Consider the following 6,687-nt stretch of genomic DNA (forward strand, 5'->3'; position numbering starts at 1 on the left):
TTTTCATCCCTCGGTTCGCCCCCGTCGCACACCCTCGTCTCGTCGATGATGGCCATCCTGTAAGAATACTGTTGCAGGACTGGGGGGGCGACCCAAGAGGTCAAACTTGATAAAGAGTTGGTTAAAATCTTGGTATTAAGGGGAGGGGTATCGTTAATTCGGTGAAAAAAAAGACACTTCTTTATACATTTTTCCACAAGATACAGGCAATTTATTTTATATTAACTGATTACAGTATTGTAGAGTAACGTTTCAAGAATATTTTCTGAAAATGTCAGTGGAATATATTAAAAACTAAGCCGTTGGCAGCAAATCTTCGGAGACGTCTCGAGAAAAATGTTGTTTTGCGGTGACGGTTGTAACTCATCGCTGGGTCATCTGAAATCAAAAAATCAAATTGATTTTATTAAAATACGTTGCATGTATCTTGTAAAAAAAAAAATTTTAAAAGTGTCTTTTTTTCCACCGAATTAACGATACTAAATCATTGTAACAGATTTCCTTTCTTTTTTTTTTTTTTAATAATCAATTCAATATTTTTATTTGACAATCACAATCGATATCGGTGAAACGTTGTGAAATTAAATATTTCACGATGCTAAATTAATAAAAACAAGCGTTTCGGTCAATGTCACTCATGAATTTGGAAAAGATCGTCTTTTAAATAAAATGAGCAATGTATGTCAATCTAATAAACTATGACTATTTCGAAACTATTTGAAAGAAAAACATCGATAGCTAAACTTTCGTTTATAATGCCTTCCGTGTTTTTCATTTCGGTATTTCAGAATAGATCTTCGTAGCTTACGAATACGATAATTTGATAAATACTCAATCTACGATTGTCTCCTAATATAATTAATAAGAAGTATCGATTTTTAGCGAACCCATCTCCTTGGAGTCGGATAACCCTTCAAGGTTTTCTCCAGGTTTTCGTAATTTTCTATTTTTACTGTGCAAGCCTAACACAGGTAGAGTAAATTCCTGTTCTAGGAGAGGGCAGCATCTGCAGCCGCCTTTTCTTTGACCCGAGAGAAATTTTGGGAGATTTCGATGCGTGGATACCTGCATAGTTCAGCAGCCGGCAGCAGCCCGTTAAGGTCTTTGTACTCCTGAAAGATGTTTTCATTCTTCTTTTCTTTCACAGTTTTTATATAATTGTAGGTCTATTCTCGTCGATCCTGCAGCACGCGCCCGTCGTGTCCGCAGCTTGACGCATCCGTGATCCTGCAGTTTCTAGGCAGACTTGCAACGAGATCACGCATAGTTAATTTCAAAGAAGTTGCAGCAGCTGCCGAAATGCATACACAATGCATGGACTGAATATTTTTGAGACGGTTTAAAATTCAGCCCACGCGTTACCCTCGCTTCAATACTATACGGAGCTTATACCGCACTATGCTGAGATTCGAAAGATGCACCACTTACTTGTTTATAATTAGCACACTATAGATTCATTGACCAAATTTAAGAAGTCTCTTGTTGCATAAGCATTTTTTTAATCTTATAGTAGTATTGTTATTATACTATAATATATAGAGTTTAAATCTACGTTTTGACCTTTTATACGTGTTTTTGATTGAATTAAGGTGGAATATCAGTATGACAGGCTGAAAAATGAGGTATTTTTTGGGAATTTGTTTTGAAAAAACGGCCCGATCGAATTATTTGGGATTATTTTGTATTTATTATTGAACCATTGAAGTATACGAGGAAATTTTTTTTTTACTTTTAGTACATTTTATAAAGCAGAGGAGCGGTCGCAAAATGGCGTCTCAAAAAAAAAAAATTTCCCGACGGTTGACTACATAAGTGCCACAGCAAGCATCTGAACTCAAAAATTCAAAAAGATTATGAAATTATAATAGTATAGATATCGCAGCATTGTAGGAAATTTGAAAATTTTGACTAAAAAAAAAATGGCGGCCATTTAAAAAAAAAAATCGAATTTTACACAAAAAAATTACAGTAAATTATGAATAAAAAAAAAGGAAACAATTTTTAAAAAAAACTCTACGATGCGACGATAGCGATAAGTTTTCTGAAGAGAATCCTTTTTGAATGAAGTCGATTGGACAAAATTTGACAGAGTTATGCTGTCAACCAGTTTTTTTTTTTTTTTTTTTAATTTTTGTTTTCCTAACTTTCGAATTAGGCGGCCCAGCCGATTCATCCTTAATGCAGCAGGATTATGAATGGGGTTCACATTCGCTTCCACGACTTACGCTGCTTCGGACAACCCCTCGACTACAGCAGCGGATGTTTGTTTGTCGGAAAAGTCACTTACCGGGCTTTTCTCTCATAAAAAATTTACGGACAGTTATTGAATTTCATCGCAACTACCTCTTCTTTCTCTCGGCCATACTAATGCCCCGAAAAGCACTCAGGTGCAAAAACCTTGCACAAAGTAGAGATATAAAAGTTATGACTCGTTATTAACAAAAATTTCCTCTTCATATTTAAATCCATGGAAATCACTACTTCCAAAACTTCTTAAATTGTTTCCAAAACTACCCGCATAAAGAAGGAGGAAAATGAATTGTTGGTATTGCAATAAATTTTTATTACACCAACTAGGCTTTAAAAATTCAACTTAATTTTTGAAGTAACCGTCTACTATTTGAGCGGCGACTTCGTTGGCAGTAATAGTCTCTTTAAAATGCTAATCGTAAGACTTGTCTCGTAAAATATGTGATTTTTAGTTTGTAGTCAACTGACGCACGTTTTATCGCCAATGGGTTTTATTTTCTTGGAATCAAATTCCATACTATGAAGTCTACCGAGATATATTTGTCAGGTCAATTATGGATAAACTGAATATAGTGGAAAAGTGACCCTTAAATCTGACACAGGTTTCTCATTAAAGAATGAACCCCGTTTAGACACCACCGGATATAACACAGTCCGATTGGACACCGAGAATTGAAACGATTTCAAAAAGTCTGATCGTAAGTCAGTGATTTTGGACACAAAACGATCGGAAACCATCAACAGACCTTCCGTTTTTAGCAATCGGTCCGAAAATGGGACTTCAGCATTATCTTTTCACTCCAGAAAAATGTTGGTTTCAATCGAATGCTCTAAAATCTATTTAATTTCTTGATCTGTCAGAGTCTGTTTAGGGTTCGGTACCGAAAATCGCTGGTGTCCAATCGAACTTCTGGAGATTGGTTCAATTTTTGATGTCGAATAATGCCGGTTTTCCATCGAGTGGTATTCAAACGGGTATTTCCCGTGTTGGATGTAAGGTGCTTGGTAACGTTTCTTCAGTCAACGTTGATAATGTGCAGCAGAGCTTCGCCGTAGGCCGACAGATGACGGCATCACACGGTAACTTGATCTTATTCAGTGTATGTTCCAGCGGAATGGCCATATACTGTGACAAAAGTGCCGATAAAAAATAAACTATACTGTACTCTTATTCGGTATGTATTTGCTTTCCATACCGCTAAATTTCCTTGCCACAGACAAATTTTTAATAAAGATCTTATGGCATAATATCGAAAAGTACCAATATTTCCAACACGTGAACGGGTAGTTCTGTAACTTTTGAGTTTTCGTCTATTCTGCACGATTTTCCAGAACAGCAATTCCAGATTTCAACCGAGTAGATCTTAATGAAAACTTGTTTTTTATTCATCATCTTTTTATGTTTTGAAGGGGGGTTATAACTGATTGAAGCTAACCAAATGTAATACGGTTATATTTTGAAAATATATCATTTGAAAATGGGTGAAGATGAAAATCTGAAAATTAGTGGAGGATATGCGGAATGCACCACTGTACGATTCACTTTAATAAAATTAGGTGTTTCCGTCAATTTTCCGAATTTTTTCCAACCAATTCCCACAAGAAGAATCACAAGCCCTGTCATATATTGCTCGAAGTTTGAAGGGATTTCATATTACTTATAAAAAGAAAAATTACAGCGTATCAACCGAAAGAATGTACATTTTCTAATGAGGTTTCACGATAACGATCCATGCCCTTGTGACTATGCGTTTCAAAAATAATTTATTTTCGCTCCTTTCTGTCATTGAGATATACTTTAATTTTTTTTGCTAAAGTTTCTCAATGTTCGCAACACAAACGTTGATTCTCCAAAAATCGAAAAAAAGTGTTGTTTGATTTTTCGAATTTGTTTATAACTTGACAAAAAAAATGTTTGAACCTGAAAATTAAACTTTATTACAGTTATAACGATAGTAACGTACAGTCAAATTATGAATCAAACCCCCACTAAGGCTGTTCACCCATACTTATCCAGCTACTACGGCCTTTATCTCTTCAGCCGTCGAGTATGATTCACATGTCATCCATTAACTTGTGGACGGCCAATAGCGAGGTCTGTTGAGGTAAAGTGACGTTGCGGGGTTTGCTTTAAATCAGCAAAAGACTGAGTCAACAACGAGATAATCCGCGGGCGAGTTCGCTTTCAGATAACGAAATCGGCTGCAGTGCGATAAAATAATGGTTGAATACCTGCGCGTGGATTCGGGCAGGTCGTATTGTAAGTAAAGAGGAAGTATCGCCGTGGGTTTAATTCTGAGGCGCATCAAACACGGATTTGAGCGATATTCCGAGTCGAGAATCAACTTTCACGGTTTAGGGCGTCGCCCAATGCCAGTATGCCTCTGGTGTGGATGACTTCCAATTCAAAAGCTGAAGCAGCGCGGTTATAGTGAGTGAGTGACACAGTTATATCCCGAACACCTGATTACGTGCGCGTAACATGCGCTAAGTTCACGGCGAACGAAACTTACAGCGGTGAATATACCTAGACACAAAGTGCTTGGTTCGACAAAAAGGAGAACTTTTGCGTTTTCGAGATACATATAATTATATTCCAATGGCAATTGAGCAAAGAAATACAATTCATTTTTTACCAAGTTGTAAGAGAGTTTTTCGACATACCTATATATAATTTTTTAATATACCTAAAAAAATTTGCAAAGAAATTCACGGTAATCACTTACTTATTGCATACAAATTTTACATATTCGAAAACGTTCGGAATTGTTCTTTTTCGATCTATACGTATTTACGTGTAGAATTTTCTTATATGCTGCATTATACGTGCGGTGGAATTCCATCTTATAGGTACATAAAAGTGGTTATAATCGGTCATTTTAAGTAATTGCATTTCTTGTCTACTTAATTGTGATCGCGTGTGTGACTTGTGAGTATAACGTTTAACTGCACAAGTGCCGTCAATTGCCGTTCTTGAGAGTTTAAAGATGCGCTCTGCCCTAAAGGCCCGATAACTTTCCAACATGTACAAAGGTTCTTTTGTTGATAGATAATTCTGCAGCCTCGAATACATTTTTTAAAAGTCAACTTAAAGTCTAGCAATTTATAAGATCCCCCCCCCCCCCTTCAGTTTCGTTTTTATGTACATTTTCAAACTCGACGTTTTGGAGACATACATTATTGTTTTTAAATCGATATATCATAAATTACCGGTCCAAAAACTTTTTTTATGCTTCAAAAACGAAAAATCGTATGTATGAAACGATATTTGATAAGCCTTTCGATACGATTTACGGACTCTCCTGAGAATTTGTTAAATTTTACTTTTCTTTCGAATATGTGAGACATTGAAAGAAAACTATTTACCATGTGTACTTATTGTTAGTTTGTTGAATATAGCTAATGGATCCTCAAGAGTGAATTGAATGCGAGACAGCTTCGTAAAGTTAAACCTTTATGTGACCTGTAGTTCATCAGTATCCTGTAGTATCGCATATCCTCGATGTACATGGATTTACGAAAAAACAGTGGCGTTTAAAAATTTGAAGAAATGTGAAAGTCCATCTAACAATAAGTGGTTGACAAATAAAATAGCTATAATTGTCAGTAAAGAAAGAATTCATTATTAACATGATCCGAACAACTAGTTCCTATTGTTTACATGGTGTATTGCATACTTCATATACAATTTTTATTGCATCATAATATATAGAAAGATCACAACGTAATTACACAGGAATTGCATGTAATGAACAAGTTGTAAACAAAGTATACAAATTAGTATTATAACTGTAATCCGGTTTCGTATCAATCCTATCCGTACCGATCGAGTATTCTTGTTTTTTATTTACCGTTTAATTAATAAGCAAATAAACGAAATCTGCTCAAATTTCGTCAGACTATTACTTGTTTGTCGCAGTATTCGTGAAAATTAATCGTTTGCATAACTAAATCTGAGATTTTTGGTCTAGTTTTAAAATTTTTTTATATTCCACGGACTCACGGCGAAAGTTATTCCGCACATGAGCATTATTATACGTATAATTTTTACAGATATATATATATACGAGAGTATACAACCCATAAACTTGATGAGGATACGATGTAACCCGCAGTGAACCGAATGTGTTATTAAACAATTATAAGTGACTGACACTTGTTGAACCAGTGTTCAAACTTGCAACAAAACAGTTATTAAACCAAACTTGGTGATTCGTGTAACTAGTTGCGACTAAATCTAGTGTCTAATCGTAAGAATGCTCGTGAGAATCTAAACCTTTCCCTTTGACGTTCCTGCTACAAGGCGAATATAAACAGCGGCGTACGGTAGATAAAGTCAAAGTTCGTACCTGTGTTTACCTGATGCCTGCTCATCGCGACGCGTCTCACTGACCGTGGAACTTGTCCAAAACCGAGTGTAACCAAGGGACTAGAAAG

Source organism: Neodiprion pinetum, chromosome 4, assembly GCF_021155775.2.
Source record: "Neodiprion pinetum isolate iyNeoPine1 chromosome 4, iyNeoPine1.2, whole genome shotgun sequence".
NCBI lineage: Eukaryota > Metazoa > Arthropoda > Insecta > Hymenoptera > Diprionidae > Neodiprion > Neodiprion pinetum.